Source organism: Lolium perenne, chromosome 4 (assembly GCF_019359855.2).
Source record: "Lolium perenne isolate Kyuss_39 chromosome 4, Kyuss_2.0, whole genome shotgun sequence".
In the NCBI taxonomy this organism is placed as follows: domain Eukaryota; kingdom Viridiplantae; phylum Streptophyta; class Magnoliopsida; order Poales; family Poaceae; genus Lolium; species Lolium perenne.
Window position 1 is genome coordinate 270,857,211 of NC_067247.2, and position 18,193 is coordinate 270,875,403.

General features: G+C 44.0%; 1 long non-coding RNA gene across 1 annotated transcript; it reads left to right on the top strand.

Moving 5' to 3' along the window:
- Positions 1–9,377: 9,377 nt before the first annotated feature.
- LOC127348836 (uncharacterized) lies at positions 9,378–10,633 on the top strand. The gene is made up of 3 exons (XR_007879969.2): positions 9,378–9,890; positions 9,965–10,166; positions 10,287–10,633. It is a non-coding gene; the product is annotated as an uncharacterized lncRNA (long non-coding RNA).
- The last annotated feature ends 7,560 nt before the right edge of the window (positions 10,634–18,193 follow it).

The following is an 18,193-nucleotide window of genomic DNA, read 5'->3' on the forward strand; positions in this document are numbered from 1 at the left end:
ATGATATGACACTACTTGATAGTAAAAAGATAAAAGATAGTGATGATGTGATACCGCGGCACTCCCCCCAAGCTTGGAACAAACCAAGGGGGTACCAATACCAATGATGAATTACTCCTTCGGCGGTGGTGGTGATGAATTCTTCCCATCATCAGACTTCCAAGGAAGAGGCTCTCCATCAACAAACGACATCTTGGTCTCAGGAATCCTGAAACTAGCAACATAGCTTATGTGTTTAAACCTGTTTTCATACTCACAGTTTTGATTCTGAACAGCATAGAGTTGAGCTTGGAGTTTGTTGGTGGTGTCGTGAAGCGAGAGGATGTCGTCCCACAGCCTTGCAGTCTCCTTCTTGTGTCCATCAATAAGTTCAGACACAATCTTGTGGAAGATGTCCACTTCACGCTCAGCCATCTTCTTGTAGTTGAAGACCTCTTGTTCTAGTTTCTCCATCCTGTCTTCCAAGCTTCCTTCTCCTTTAGGACCTCGGACATCTTCAATCTACAACTCCCCATCTACGAGCAGCAATTCCTTGGGGTGCATCTTCAGCTCGTTCATGTACGGGTTGACGACGTCCTCAAAGAAGTTGTCCTTCGGAGTTCCCGACGAAGACATGGTGGCTCTAGATCAAACAGATCCTGGCAGAAAACAGCTCAAAACAAAACACGACGAGAAAACGATATACGGACCTCAAGGGGTCTGGGAGATTATATAGCAAAAAATTTCACGACGGAAAGAAAGTACCAGGCCCTCGTGCGTCTCCTCCACTCCGTTTCGATCTCGTAATTTTTCATATATTCCAAAAACAGCAAAAACATTATTCGGAAAGTTAAACGGGGACTTTTTATTACCAGTACTGTTACCTATTCAAAGTCGAACTCTGCAGAACTGTCAATTTGACCTTTGATGAAAACTTCCGGAGTTACCACTCGAATAACATCAACATCTTCATTATAAGAATCTCCAGAAATATAATGCTTGAGTCTTTGTCCATTCACCACTTGTGTGGCATCGCCTAGCAGAGAACTAATTTTAATTGCCCCTGAACGATACACCTCCACAATGACATATGGTCCTTCCCATTTTGAGAGTAATTTCCCTGCAAAAAATCCGAGACGAGACCGATACAATAAGACTTTATCCCCAACATTAAATTCTTTTTTGATAATTCTTCTATCATGCCATTTCTTAACTTTCTCTTTAAAGAGTTTAGCATTTTCATAAGCTTCACTTCTCCATTCATCTAGAGAACTCAATTGTAGCAATCTCTTCTTACCGGCAAGTTTAGGATCTTTATTTAGTTCTCTTAAAGCCCAATAAGCTTTGTGCTCTAGTTCTAAAGGTAAATGACAAGCTTTCCCATAAACCATTTTATAAGGTGACATACCCATGGGATTTTTATAAGCAGTTCTATAAGCCCATAGTGCTTCCTTCAGTTTACTAGCCCAATTCTTTCTAGATTTATTAACAATCTTTTGCAAGATAGATTTAATCTCTCTATTTGCTAATTCTACTTGCCCACTAGTTTGAGGATGATAAGCGGAAGCAATCCTATGATTAATACCATATTTAGCAAGAGTTTTTATAAAACCACCATGAATAAAATGAGAACCTCCATCAGTCATAAGATATCTAGGAACTCCAAATCTAGGAAAAATAATATCTAAAAGCATTCTTAAAGAGGTCTCACCATCAACACTTTTTGTGGGTATGGCTTCCACCCATTTAGTAACATAATCAACAGCAACAAGTATATGAGTGTTACCTTCTGAAGAAGGGAAAGAACCCATGAAGTCAAATCCCCAACAATCGAATGGTTCAATAAAAAGAGTATAATTCATAGGCATTTCATTACGTCTAGAGATATTACCAACCCTTTGACATTCATCACAAGATAAAATAAACTTTCTTGCATCTTTAAAGAGAGTTGGCCAATAAAAACCCGATTGTAGAACCTTTTGCGCGGTTCTATCTCCGGCGTGATGTCCTCCATAAACACTACCATGACACTTACTCAATATCTCTTGTTGTTCATATTCGGGAACACATCTTCGCATAATACCATCCACTCCTTCTTTATATAAGTGTGGGTCATCCCAAAAATAATGCCTCAAGTCATAAAAGAATTTCCTCCTTTGCTGGGCTGAAAAGGTTGGAGGCAAGTACTTGGAAACAATAAAGTTAGCATAATCAACATACCAAGGACTATCTCGCGAGCTCACCTTTATTACAGCCAATTGTTCATTTGGAAAACTATCATTAACAGGAACAGGATCATAAGCAATATTTTCTAATCTAGATAAATTATCAGCAATAGGATTATCAACACCTTTCCTATCTATAATATGTAAATCAAATTCTTGCAAAAGAAGCACCCATCTAATAAGCCTTGGCTTAGCATCTTTCTTTTCCATAAGATATCTAATTGCAGCATGATCAGTATGAATTGTAACTTTTGAATCAACAATATAAGGTCTAAACTTGTCACAAGCAAAGACTACAGCTAATAATTCTTTTTCAGTTGTAGCATAATTTCTTTGAGCAGCATCAAGAGTTTTACTAGCATAATGAATAACATTCCATTTTTTATCTATTCGCTGTCCAAGGACAGCACCTACAGCAAAATCACTAGCATCACACACACTACAAGAAATCTGCCATAATATGATATTTTTTTATGACTGGAAATCAAAATGTCATAACTTTATGACGTTTCTAGCTTTGACCGTCCTTGGCCACTCGGGGGGGGGGGCAAAACCCTAGAAAATCGTGACGTTATTGTGATGAGGTCTAAGACCCCGTGTGTGGCCCGATCTCGCGGATTGACTTCGAAACCAAGGGGGAAGATGGGAAAACGCGAGGAACACGAAGAACACGGCGATGAACACGAGGAACTCCGAGACTCACGCACACACACACCCCGATACACCCGATGCTTACCTCCGTGGCTCGATGGACCACGCCAATAGAATCTCCGAGGAAGAGACACGCGGTAGAATTCCCCGGGGAGAGATTGGGATTGGAGAAGAAGAGCTTGATGAGGGAGAGAGAGTATCTTGTACTAGAATCTCACTCAACAAGTTCCAAATCAACAACCAAGGTGCCTTGATTACAGAGGGATGATACCCAAGGGAGACTAAGCTCAAATTTAGGTTTGAGTTCAAAACAAGTCTAAAGAGGTAAGGGGGGTGTCTTGGGTCTATATATAGGCCTACAAGACAACACATGGCAAAAAGGTACATAAGTGGGTAACTTAGGCAGTTTGGTGGGTAGTTCCGTCGGATCCGATGCAGGGCCGGTCGGGCCGGGCCTGGCTGCCGGGCGGTCCGGTTGTGGAGCCGGTCGACCGGTCGCCAACCGGCAGGTCGGTGCAGGGCCCGGTCGGACCGGACTCTGGGCCGGCTGGGCCTCCTCCTCCCTCTTCCTTCTTCTCTTCTTCTTCTTCCTTCTTCCTTCTTCCTTGCACCATGATGAATGGCTCCTCTTCCCTTCCCTCGCTTCCTTGCACCATGGGTGTTCCTCCTCTCCGGTTCCTCGATGATTCTTGTACCTAATGATATGTAGCACACCGATATGAGGTAGCATTCCATTCAAGGTATTGACGAGGTCGAGTATCGAGAGGAAGGAGTTCACCTTGTCGCGTGTAGCGTGGTTTATGGTTGAAGGTCCACTTGGGGGACTCTTTGGCCATGGTGTAGCATCGACGATAGACGGGGTTGCACTTGACGGTCTTGAGGCGGAGGTGTCCGAAAGCCACCCCGCATCATCTCCCCCCCCTTGGGGAAGAGTCGTCCTCGACTCTTGTTTCTCCTCATCGAAGAGGTAGTCCATGACGGTTGTCCCATGTAGAGTCGGGTAGTCGCGGTCGAAGAAGAACTTGGAGAAAAACCATTTGCGAAGGGAAAGCTCCAAGAGGCATTTGGCAAAAATGGGAACCAAAAGAGTGTGGGTGTATCCAACATGTGGAAAGGCAAAAATTTGTGCATGTAAGAGTTGTATGGTGTCAAAAATGTGTGGTGTAGCATTGTCCCAAACAAGTGGAACAAACAAAAGGCAAGTGTCGGCGGCAAAATTTGGGGCAAAATTGTTATGTGCAATGGCAAAGCGATGGAGACTTCGAACTTGGGAGAGTATGGTTGGCTTGAGCCGAGTATGGGTGTCCTCAAGTGTGAAAGAATCCATTGTAAATGCCAAAGATGAAATGAGAAATCCAAAGAAGAGCAACTTTTTGTGTGACATGTGGCACAAGATGCATAAGGTGTCTCTCACATGTATGACATGGTCCTTGATATTCTCGGAGTGTATGATGATAACATCAAGGCATACAACAATCATTGCGCCAACAAGATATTTCAAGATAAGTTGCATAAGAGGCAAAAGGGGCGACGAGGAGTTGGACCAAACCGGAAACTCGACAAGGCAAGCCGGAAACTCCTGAGGGCGAAGGCTTGTGGGAACATACCCTTTGGTGTGATTCCCGCGGGTTAGTTCCTTGTTGGGGTAACTCTCAATTGCGCGTTTCGTGAGCTCATGCTCCGTAGCGGTGGAAGTCGATGGTCGTGTACCTACACATGGAATGAGCAAAACAAAGAGCGTATGTGCATGGTAGAGGAACACATCATCCATCATGGTGTTCCAAGACTTGTGCACATCACCATTAGTGTCAAGCAAGATAGTATGAAATGCATGGCGATAGTGCAAATGGCATGAAAGTGCATGTGTGGTATGTGGGTACTCATGATCATCAAAAATGGAGAAGGCTATGGGGGCCATCTCGTGGACAATGAAATAAGCATGTTTGCATACCAAGCATAAGAAAGGGGAATTGTTCACAATCTTGGATGCAACGATCATGGAGTAGTGCAAACATTTTGGGCAAAGCATGCGGAAGCTAATATCATCATTGTCATTGCAAGCAATACATGTGAAAGAGCAAGTAGGTAACATATTGCAAGCAATGGTAGGAAAATTGAAGCTCTCATAGCATGGCATGGTCATGGTATCACAAGCACTCAATTTCACATGATCAACAATGTTATCAAGCAAAGTATCACATGGGAAAGTGAAAGTAGCATGTGAAGTAGCAAATGGATCATCGATATCATGCATGCACTCATAACTCATCATGTCCACTAGTGGGATCATGGCATCATCAACACCTATGTTGTTACCTTTGTAGGCCGACTCATTTGAAGTAGGTGTTGTGGAAGTAGGAGGATCCATGTGGTCGATATATCCATCTTGGAGCAAGCATGGTGAGATATCATCATCGTCATGCACCATGTACATCGTCTCCATGAGCGGGAACTCGTCCTCCGTGGAACGTAGGGCAACATAAGAAGACACCAACGAGGGAGAGGTTAATGTGTTAGCAAATGCGATGTCCTCCATGGACCTATCATCTACCTCTCTCAACTCACTTTGTGTGTCACTCATGTCCTCCAAACGGAAGCACTCAAACTCACATATGGGGTGGAAGTCGCTCAACTCACTATCACTCTCACTCAAGTGGGCTAAGTGGCTCTCATTCTCACATGGGATTGCTACCAACTCATCAATGAAGCATAGGGGAGTAGGCTCGACTTTCTCATCTCCATGCGCCTCCTTGGTTGAAGGGAAATTCCCATGCTCAACCATCTCAACTCCATGCGCCTCCGTAGGTGAAGGGAGAATCCCATGCTCACCATGCTCAACTCCATCGCCTCCCAAGTCATCCGCAAGCGGTGGCGTCGTGGTGTAGTAGAGAGCTAGGCTCGGATCCACATCAACCTTGAGTTGACCTTGGCGATCTTCATCTTGAAGTGTGGGCGCGATAGGCATCTTGGAGACTTGTGCATTGAGCTCGTCGAAGTAGAGCTTCTTGGCGCTTGGCGTTGTGCATTGCCATGCCACGTGACCCTTGGCCTTGCACACCTCACATAGGAGATTGGGACATTCCCGTGGAGGGTGGTCTTGTTGCTTGCACTTGTAGCATCGGAGTCCATAGGCATGTGACGAGGTAGGGGCCATTGTGGTGGTGGCGCAAGAGGTAGAAGTCGCCTCATGAGGAAGGTATGCGCGATGTGCACTTGCCGTCCTTGTAGTGGTGGACACCCTATCATGGTGTTTGTCGCCTTCATGTCGAGGCTCTCGTCTTCGGGCATCATCACCATGGCTTGAGTGGTGTCGTCGAAGACTCGTGGAAGATGTTGGTCGATGGCGATCATGAAGTGGCTTGTGGCGGCGAAGCTCATGTGGTGACGTATGTCGATGACGGTCCTTGCCATGCCTAGATGATGGCTCGTGCGACTTGGCATGTTGCTTGCGGCGCCTTGTGGAGCTTGGAGAAGAGTGTCGATGACGATCATGTTGGGGGCGCTCTTGTTGCTCCATATGATGTACGTGAGGTCGACGATCTTGTGCATAAGCACTCTCATGGTGGCGCCTCGTGGAGCTCGAAGAAGTGTGTCGATGGCGATCATGGTGGGGACGCTCTTGATGATCCATATGATGGTGCCATCGTGGCGGTCCTCCATCTTCATATGTAGCTCCAATGGCCAAGTGGTGGTACTTGGGAGCATCGTCGTTGCTCCTTGTGGAGACTAGGTGAGGTTCCGCCATGGTGTCGATGTTGTAGACGTGGCGTTGCTCCACCAAGTCGTCGATGCCGTAGTCGTGGCGTTGCTCCACCATGTCCTCCATGCTTGAGGAGCCATTGTCGATGTAGAGCTCCTCGATGTCGGTCATGTCGTTGATGCTCGCGGAGCCAAAGTCGGTGTAGAGCTCCTCGATGTCGGTCATGTTGGCGATGCTCGCGGAGCCATAGTCGGTGTCGAGCTCCACATGTTCCTCCACATCCGCGGTGCTTGAAGAGGTATCCTCCTCGAAGTGCTCCGTGTACTCCTCCGTATCTTCTTCGTCGCTATACATGTTAGCATGACAAGATCTATATGGTGTATGTTAGTGGAAGGAGACTACCTCGCACTCTTACCAAGGTAAGATAGTATTGAGGCAATCCACCAAACCGAAAGCAAGATCAAGTGTATCGGGAACACACGCAAAACCACACGCAAAAGCTAGCAAATATGGTGTTAGGCGAGTGTTGTGGAAAGCCAAAAGACGAAATCCGAAATCAAGTTTGTTGTTAAGAGTGGGTGAAGTCCAACGAAATCAAATGTCAAAGCGATGATCACTAGAAACACGGAAAAGATATGGAACACACACACGAGATGAACGGGGTTAGTGCGACCAAGGAATGAGCGGAAAAGTGTATGAAGCCCTTAATCAAGGGTGCTCGGTGTCACACTAACACAAGAAGAGATCAAAGCTTTGGTTGCAACGAAGAGACAACAAGATTTACACGCGGCCTCTCTTCTCTTTTTCTCTCTTTTGCTTAAAAGCTTTTCCCTCTTTTGTATTTGGTGGCACTTGCACTCTTTTGTATCTATGGTGGCGCTTTGTACACTTTGGTATGTATGATGGCACTATGCACACTTGTGCTCTTTTTGTAGTTTGGCGGCTTTTTCTCGCACTATGTTAGCGTTAGCTCGCTTTTGCTATCTTGCCACACGAGTTTTGCTTAGAAGCTTTACTCCACACGACACACACACCTCACAATCGGGGCCACGTGCAATGTCTCGCAACACTCGATAAGCAATGCTCGTAGGATAGATCGCAAAAGGAAGAGGGGTTACAAGGTGAAAGCTGCAAGTTATACCTGCGATGGTGGTGGTGGTGGTGGTGGAGATCGCCGGACGTCGAGGTCGAAGGAGGGCGCGAGGATGCGCCCGGTCTGGGGCCCGGTTGGACCGGCGCCTGGACCGGCCTGTCCGGTTTCCGCCCGGTCGACCGGGTTCTGTGCTGGCTCGTCCGGTCTGTGGCCCGGTTGACCGGGTTCTGTGCTGGCTCGTCCGGTCTGTGGCCCGGTCGACCGGGTTCTGTGCTGGCTCGTCCGGTTGCCGCCCGGTCGACCGGGTTCTGTGCTGGCCCGTCCGGTCTGTGGCCCGGTTGACCGGGGCCGAAACCGGGTTTCGCGGGATGAAGCTTTCTCTCTCCTGTTCTTCACGAAAACCAAGCCAAATCGACCAAAACGAAGGGAAATGATGGAATTGGGGGCTAAAAGTTGGGGAGATAGTAGATCAAGCACAACAACACCAGATCCACGGACCAAAACCACTCAAAACGCAACCAAATCACAGATCGGTCAAGAGGCAATTTAGGGCTATTTTTGGGGATTTTTTGGAAAATTTTCTAGGGACGAAATCGGGTGGGTGGGAGGTCAAATCCGCGGTAACCAAGAGCTGCTGATACCATATGATGAGATCTACAGCCTGGTTTGTGGCTCTGATGCCATATGATGAGGTCTAAGACCCCGTGTGTGGCCCGATCTCGCGGATTGACTTCGAAACCAAGGGGGAAGATGGGAAAACGCGAGGAACACGAAGAACACGGCGATGAACACGAGGAACTCCGAGACTCACGCACACACACACCCCGATACACCCGATGCTTACCTCCGTGGCTCGATGGACCACGCCAATAGAATCTCCGAGGAAGAGACACGCGGTAGAATTCCCCGGGGAGAGATTGGGATTGGAGAAGAAGAGCTTGATGAGGGAGAGAGAGTATCTTGTACTAGAATCTCACTCAACAAGTTCCAAATCAACAACCAAGGTGCCTTGATTACAGAGGGATGATACCCAAGGGAGACTAAGCTCAAATTTAGGTTTGAGTTCAAAACAAGTCTAAAGAGGTAAGGGGGGTGTCTTGGGTCTATATATAGGCCTACAAGACAACACATGGCAAAAAGGTACATAAGTGGGTAACTTAGGCAGTTTGGTGGGTAGTTCCCGTCGGATCCGATGCAGGGCCGGTCAGACCGGGCCTGGCACCGGGCGGTCCGGTTGTGGAGCCGGTCGACCGGTCGCCAACCGGGCAGGTCGGTCTGGGGCCCGGTCGGACCGGACTCTGGGCCGGCTGGGCCTCCTCCTCCCTCTTCCTTCTTCTCTTCTTCTTCTTCCTTCTTCCTTCTTCCTTGCACCATGATGAATGGCTCCTCTTCCCTTCCCTCGCTTCCTTGCACCATGGGTGTTCCTCCTCTCCGGTTCCTCGATGATTCTTGTACCTAATGATATGTAGCACACCGATATGAGGTAGCATTCCATTCAAGGTATTGACGAGGTCGAGTATCGAGAGGAAGGAGTTCACCTTGTCGCGTGTAGCGTGGTTTATGGTTGAAGGTCCACTTGGGGGACTCTTTGGCCATGGTGTAGCATCGACGATAGACGGGGTTGCACTTGACGGTCTTGAGGCGGAGGTGTCCGAAAGCCACCCCGCATCATATTGGGCAAAAACGTCATTGACAATTTAGGTCAAAACGTCATTAGCAGGCCAAAAAAAATCTAGCCAATCAGAAGCCAGGAAACAACCTACCAAGGATCAGCCCCAGATTTGGATCTCAACCGTCCAATGAATCCAACGCACCAAACATGAACCGAAATTGCTGCGCTGAATTTTCCCATTGGCGCCTAAAAATTTTGGGCACGCGCGCCACGACCAGTCCAAACCACTTCAACAAAACTGACCCAGACCGCGCCGCCCCAAGACTACCCGCCCCTCCTCATCTACCATACCACCGTCCCCTCCCCCCCAGACCCACGCCGCCCCTGCATCCCCGCGCCTCCGCGAAACCCTAGAGGAGCGGCTGCTTGTCCGGCGTCGAAGACCACCGCCCTCTGCTGGCCCTCGCCGGCGGACGCCGTCCGGGCCCATGATAGGCCCTCCTCCGTCTTGAGCTTTACCAGCCACGGCCGCCCATGGCGACGGCAGGGCGAGAAAGCAACATCAGCGGCACAGGATGAAGACGGCGCTGGATCTTCTTAACGGCGTCCGTGTCGAGCTCGCCGGCCACGGTAATCTACCGATCCCCTCTCCTCTCCGGCACCTGTACATCGATTTAGTCTTGCTCAAGTCCGCTCCCGTGCAGCAAATGAAGAGGAGCTCAAGGCCGGCCTCCCCCTGCCCGTGTGTTGTCGTCGGCACAGCCAAGGACAGGCGGCGCATGAGCTGCTGCAGCTGGGCGTCTGCACACGACGAGGACGCGCAAGGTGACGTCCTGGACATGGCAGACCAGGAGGAGGAGATCGCCCAGGTCGATCCAGACCACCACGACGTGCACAAACCTGAAGGTCATCTCTCAATCATGCATTTGTAATCGATCTTGCATGACGAACCAATCTTGAAGGATACTACCCTGCTATATAAAATCTTGATCTTGTGCTTACTTTGACCATTTCATTTTTTGTCAGAGGGTGCAAGAGGAGAATCACCACGATGCCCACGACGCCGGCATCCACCCGACCTGCTGCTTCCGGCTCTGGCAGCGAGGGCAACTTCAGCCTCGGAGCCAGGGCGACAAGATCTGCATAGTCCGCACCGACCAACACAATGACGCGCAAGTAGTACACACTCATCCCCAAGGTCGATTATTAGCTCCTTTTCTGTGTTCTTTGCTTGAATTGATTTGCTGTGTTCTGAAAGCATACTTGTGTTGTTACATTATTATCTGTAGAATTTCATGCTTCAGAATGTGAACCTGCTCATATTACCTATTCATTCAGAAAAATTGGAGCAGCTTGTTAGTAATTAGAAAATTAACAGCTTGTTACCTTCTGAATGTGTTGTTTAGTTATACAGTCTGATGCTTAAGATTACAGCACTACAAGTTAGTAAAATGTGTTGGTTCTTGTTTATGGGCTAGTCAAGAACATAAAATTCGTTCTCAGTTGCCCTCTCCTACAGCAGCGTCGTGCTAAATCGGAAGGTCTCACTTTCTCTCTCGGTGACTCCCTGTTTTCTGTGGACTGCACCGTGTATGTCTGCATAGGAATTTGTTTTGTTTTTTCCTTACTAGTAGTTTGCCGTGACATTAAGATGTTGTGTTCTGGTTTCATCATACGTAATTTTCTATCCAATGAAAAGATAATTGGATGATATATTGATTGGCTATGAGGACATACCAGATTTATTAATGAGTTCTGGATCTGGAACCTCCTCCATGGCGATTATTTATGCTATTATTCGAGCTTGTGTTTCTACTCTTCCAGGAACTTAGAATTCATGATGGCTTCGATTTATTTGCTTCCTGGCATTACTTTTGCTGATGCTAGTGACATCCCTGCATTTTTCTTTGGCATCAGTTTTGCTGATGCCTTTCTAAATTAGCGACGTCTATTTATTTCCTCGGCAAAGTAACTCATGCAATTACCTGAGTGCAAGCCAGAGGTGGGCGACATGGGGGTATCGGCGGTGATTTTTCCTTCGCAGACTCTAGAGTTAGACTCATTTAAATCCTATGTTTTTCTATTTCGACATGTTGATGAGCATACTGCAAATCAAAGAGGTTGTCGACATGGAAGAATCAACTCTTACTACCATGGCCCCTTGCTGGTGGGATGCTAAATGAAGATCTTGTATGCATGTTAATTCCATGTCGTTCTTGATTGTCCTGGTACAAATTATCTCTGACCAACTCAGGCTAGCTCTTGATTGATTTTAATTGCTGGTTATGTTAATTCCATGTCATTCCTGTTTGTCCTGGTACAAATTATCTGACATAATTAGAGTTATCGTTTATCTTGCTTGTTTTGAACTTGCTTGCACCTGTGGTATTGAGTTAGTTAGCTGCTGTTTTAATATATATGAACAAAACTGACCCAATAGAATTAGCTCTGTAGGTGTGTCAATGAAAAATATATATGAATTATTCTTTATGAACTTTTGGAGCTCATTAGAAGCTTGTGCTTTCCAGTCAATTGATTGCAATAATAACTGTGTGCAAAATTATGAATTGTTATTTATTCATGCACAAGGTAAAGATTAAATAATGAAACCACAATTGCCAAACATTTTGATGGGTTTATTCATAACTTATTGGCCCATGTGCTGATATCTTTAGTACATGTAAGTTGATGAATACTAGGTTTAAGTCCAGCTATCTCTTATCATATTGATTTCTGTTGTTTGGATACATTATGCAAGAAGCTCAAGAGAAAGAAAGAAATACGAATTGTTCTGTATGAACTTTTGGAGTTCATTAGAAGCTTGTGCTTCCCTGTCAATAGGTTGCAATAACCGTGTTCATCTTTTCTTGTAGTTTATTTGAAAGATTTCTTCTAATTGCAGAATTGGTCAGCTAGTGGGCTACTTGAGAAAATGAAGGGACTTTCTGAAAGAAGGAAGCTGGAAGATTTGACAATTGGCCCAGTCCTTACTGTGAGTGACCATCTTTATTGATTAATCTGTTATCATGTACTATTTTAGTAGATCTATTGTCATGCTGTTGTTTTTGGTAGCATTTGTTCAAAACTTGAGCTGAGCTATAAAGAGCCAGCTAACAGCAATTGTTTCCTGATATACTTTGGTAGTTGTGATAATCCAAACATCCAGTAGTTTGTCAAATAAGAAAACTGAATTTACATCAAATAAGATGAACAAGAAAGGAACTTGTCTTTGCACAGTATAATATGTATGTAGAAAAGAACATGTACTCATTTAACACCTACTAATTTGTTCTAAACTATTGGTGCGGTTGCCCAACTGGATGATAGTACAGTAAGTTTCAGGAATGAATGCAAGTCGATCAGTACCATCTAACAATTTATTCTAACTTAATTGGATGTTCCCTCTGTATTCATGTCGAAGCATATGAACTAGAATGGGACGATGGATCAACATGACGCCTTGACCCATGCCAGTTGCATCCTAGTTTATCGTTTGGTTTCAAGTTTCAACACAGAATGAATTTATCACCCTTTTCTGCTCATTCAGGTTACAATGCCGAGGAAGTGTCAAAGGCAGCTGCACAGGCAAAGAAGAAATCCAAAATTCTGAAGCCCATGGCGAGGCAAGACCCTCCGATCATCCACGAGAACAGGAGGGGGCTGCTGAACTCTCTTGTATATGAATCTGTTGTCAGTGTCTTTCTTGTATATATATCTGATTTGTGAAAATATTGTAATATATTCAGTTACTGCTCTTATATGGATGATTTCATCATGTGTTGATGTTTATATATTGTCTAATCTTGGTAATATAAACCTGACCAACCCAAGAATAAATGGATCGTAAAAGGCTAAGGCCCAAATAGAGAAAGGCTGTAAAAATGGTGAGGCCCAAAATAGAAAAAGGGTGCAAAACGGCTAAGGCCCAAAACAGAAATGGACCAAAACAAAGGCTAATGCTTATGGTAAAAGGCTGGAATTATTGGGCTCGGCCCATGTAGAATACAGAATTGGACCGGGCTGATTTTGAATTAAGACGTTTTGGTTTCGTCATAATTTTGCCACGTCGGATTGCCACGCTGGACTCGGGGGCAGGTGCCCATGACGTTTTGGGAACGTCATGCCGTCAATGACATTTTAAAACGTCACAAAGCTCTACGACGTTTTCAAGTGGAATGTCTTAAGCAGTCACTGCTGACTCCCAGCTTTCGACGTTTTGAAAAGCGTCACAGTAACGTCACAAGTAGCCATTATTGACGTTTCAGTGACACCTCTATTTTGTCAACTTATGGCAGATTTCTTGTAGTGACATAATTTCAAAAGGTAAATTCCAATCAGGAGGTTCAACTACAGGAGCAGTTGTTAAGGCTTTCTTTAGAGTTTCAAAAGCTTCCTTACAATCATCATCAAAAACAAAAGGTACATCTTTTTGAAGAAGATTAGTAAGAGGCTTTGAAATCTTATAAAAGTCTTTAATAAATCTCCTATAAAACCCAGCATGACCAAGAACACTACGAATACCTTTAACATCCCTAGAATAGGGCATCTTCTCAATTGCTTCAACTTTAGCTCTATCAACTTCAATACCTCTCTCAGAAATTTTATGTCCCAATACAATTCCTTCATTAACCATAAAGTGGCATTTCTCCCAATTAAGAACAAGGTTAGTTTCTTCACATCTCTGCAAAACTTTATCAAGGTTTTGCAAGCAATTATCAAAAGAATTCCCATAGACAGAAAAATCATCCATGAATACCTCTACAATCTTCTCACAAAAGCCATGAAAAATAGCAGTGCATCTTTGAAAAGTAGCAGGAGCATCACATAAACCAAAAGGCATACGTCTATAAGCATAAGTTCCATAGGGACAAGTGAAAGTGGTTTTCTCTTGATCTTTAGTTTTAACAGCAATTTGTGAGAACCCAGAATAACCATCAAGAAAGCAAAAATGAGTATTTTTAGACAACCTTTCTAACATTTGATCAATAAAGGGTAAGGGGTAATGATCTTTCTTAGTAACTTTATTAACTTTTCGATAATCAATGCACATTCTATACCCTACAACTACTCTTTGAGGGATGAGCTCATCATTATCATTAGGTACAACAGTTATTCCTCCTTTCTTAGGAACACAATGCACAGGACTAACCCATCTACTATCAGCAATAGGATATATAATACCAGCTTCAAGAAGTTTTAATACCTCATTCCTTACCACATCCTTAATCTTAGGAATTAGACAACGCTGATGTTCAACAACAGGCTTTGCATCATCTTCCATGTTGATGGCATGTTGGCAAATAGAGGGAGAAATCCCCTTCAAGTCATCAAGAGTGTAGCCAATAGCTCCTCGGTGTTTCTTCAATATTTCCAATAACCTTTCTTCCTCAAACTCTGAAAGCTTAGAACTAATAATAACATGATATATTTTCTTATCATCAATATGAGCATACTTAAGATTATCATGCAAAGGTTTTAAATCAAAAACAAGATCCTCCTTTGGTGGTGGTGTTGTACCTAGATCTTCAACCGGTAAATCATGTTTAAGAATAGGTTGATGAAGGAAAATTTCATCAAGCTCATTCCTTTCTTCCCTAAAGACTTCACTCTCACTATCCTCCAAATGTTGCTGAAAAGGATTATTAGGAGCAAGAGCAATAGATGCACACAGTTCAACTCTAAAATCATTATTAGGCAAATCAGCTTTATAAGGAGTTTTGGAAATTTTAGAGAAATTAAACTCATAAGATTCACCAGCAAATTTAGTCACAATTTTCTCTTTCTTGCAATCTATAACAGCTCCACAAGTATTTAGAAAAGGTATACCAAAAATAATAGGACAAGACTTACTAGCAGCAGAACCAAGCACCAAAAAGTCAGCAGGATATTTAATCTTACCACATAGAACTTCCACATCTCGAACAATACCAATAGGAGAGATAGTTTCTCTATTAGCTAGCCGAATAACCACATCAATATCTTCAAGTTCACAAGAACCAATTTCATGCATAATCTCCGTGTAAAGCTCATAAGGAATAGCACTAATACTTGTACCAATATCGCAAAAACCATAATAGCAATGATCACCAATTCTAACAGAGAGCATAGGAACACTAGTTTTCCTAGACTTATTAGGATGTGAAACAATATTAGAAGCATCTTCACAGAAAATAATATGACCATCTTCTACATTTTCAGTCACAATATATTTAACTATTGCAATAGCAGGTTCAACCTTTATTTGCTCTTCAGGTTCTATAGGTTTCTTTGCACTTTTATTAACCGCACTAGTTATAACAGAATACTCCTTCATTTTAGCAGGGAAAGGAGTTTTTCCAATATAAGCTTCAGGAAGAATATGATCAACAGTTTCAATTACAACACATTTATTTATAGATGAATCAGTTTTATCTTTATAAGGTTCATGATACTTATCAAAATTCTTCCTAGGCAATTCAAAATGAGAGGCAAAAGCTTTATAAAAATTTGCAACAACTTGAGAGTCAAGACCATAAGTAGCATTCATATTACGAAATTTATCAGTATCCATAAAAGTTAAATGCATTCATAATCATAATTTATACCTAACTCTCTATCTTTGTCGTTCTCCCATCCTTCAGTATTTTCCTGAATCCGATCAAGAAGGTCCCTTTTAAACTCTTCTTTGTTGCGTGTAAATGATCCAGAACAAGAAGTATCCAGCAAGGTTTTATCTTGAAAAGAAAGTCTTGCATCGAAATTATCAATGATGATATTACCAGGAAGCTCATGAATGGGGCATTTGAGCATTAAAGACTTCAATCTCCCCCATGCTTGGGCAATACTCTCTCCATCACGAGGCCAGAAATTATATACGCGGTTCCGGTCTTTGTGAATTTCACTTGGAGGATAGAATTTAGAATAAAATAGAGGCACAATATCCTTCCAATCAAGAGAGTCCCCATTCTTCAGTAATTTATACCAATGCGCCACTTTACCAGACAACGATATAGAGAATAGTTTCTTCCTAACTTCATCCATAGCAATACCTGCACACTTGAATAAACCGCATAATTCATGTAAAACAGTAAATGATCTCCAGGATGGACAGTTCCATCCCCTTCATAGCAGTTATCCAAAACACGTTCAATAATTTTCATAGGTATTTTGTATGGAACCTCTTTCTCACCTGGCACCTCATCCACTACCTTTGCAGTAGTAGTAGATTTCCCAAATAGAAATTCAAGAGAAGATCTCTCCATAATGAATTATAGCAGCAGACAGAAATAAAATCAGCACGTACAGTAAAAGTTTCCCTTACCAATTCCACTTACCAATAGCGCTTCACTTCCCGGCAACGGCGCCAGAAAATAGTCTTGATGACCCACAAGTATAGGGGATGTATCGTAGTACTTTCGATAAATAAGAGTGTCGAACCCAACGAGGAGCAGAAGGTGTTGACAAGTAGTTTCGATGAAGGATTCACTGTAAATGCTCACAGACAAGTATTCAGGGGGTTTTGATATAGCAGATAAATAAAATACGAGTAAGTAAAATGCGAGAGAAATAATTGCAGCGAGTGGCCCAATCCTTTTTAGCACAAAGGACAAGCCGGTTTGTTTACTTATAATGACCAAACGTTCTTGAGGACACACGGGAATTTAGTCTAGTGCTTTCGCTTCATATAGCTGATTAATCTTCATTGTTTTGATAAGTGTTGTGTGGGTGAACCTATGCTAATGCACCGCCCTTCCTAGGACTAATACATACTTGTGATTATACCCCTTGCAAGCATCCGCAACTACAAGAAAGTAATTAAGATAAATCTAACCACAACCTTAAACTCTGAGATCCTGCTACCCCTCCTGCATCGATATACCAACGGGGGTTCAGGTTGCTGTCACTCTGGCAACCCCACAATTAGCAAACGAATACAAGATGTATTCTCCTAGGCCCATAAAGGTGAAGTATCATGTAGTCGACGTTCACATGACACCACTAGGAGAATAACACCACAACTTAAATATCAAACCATTGAATATTACCCAACATAATTCACTACTAACATTTAGACTTCACCCATGTCCTCAAGAACTGAACGAACTACTCATGAGACATCATATGGAACATAATCAGAGGTGATATGATGAAGAATAACAATCTGAACATAAACCTTGGTTCAATGGTTTCACTCAATAGCATCAATAACAAGTAGTAATCAATACCGGGAGAGTTTCCCCTATCAAACAATCAAGATTCAACCCTAGATGTTACAGCGGTGATGAGGTGCAGCGGTGGAGATGGCGGTGATGATGATGAAGATGATGGTGATGATGATCCCAATGATGTCCAGCTCGATGACGGTGACGATGGCGTCGATTTCCGCCTCCGGGAGGGAATTTCCCCGACAGATTTCAGCCTGCCGGAGAGCTCTTTTCTCTCTGGTGTTTTCCGCCCCGCAGAGGCGGCTGTGACTCTTCGCGACTATCCCCCGGAGCTTAGGTTTTCGGGACGAAGAAGTATGCGAAGGAGAGGCGACAGAAGGGGGCTGTGGGCCCCCTCCCCACAAGGCGGCGCGGCCAGGCCAGGGCCCGCGCCGGCCTATGGGGGGCCATGGCGGCCCTGCTCGGCTCCTCCTTTTGGCTAGCTCCGTCTTCTGGAAAAATAAGATCTTCAGTGTAATTTCCGTCAATTGTTGATCTTCCGAAATATTGCAATCTGACGGTGCTTTTTCCAGCAGAATCCTGACTCCGGTGAGCGATTCTCCAATAATCATGAAACATGCAAAATAGGTGAAATAACATAAGTATCATCTCTAAATACGAAATATATCAATGAATAACAGTAAATTATGATACAGAATAGTGATGCAAAATGGACGTATCAGTAAGATTTAAATGTGTTTTGAATTTTCTTATTGATGCTCTTTTTACTTCATTTTCTATTTTCATGAG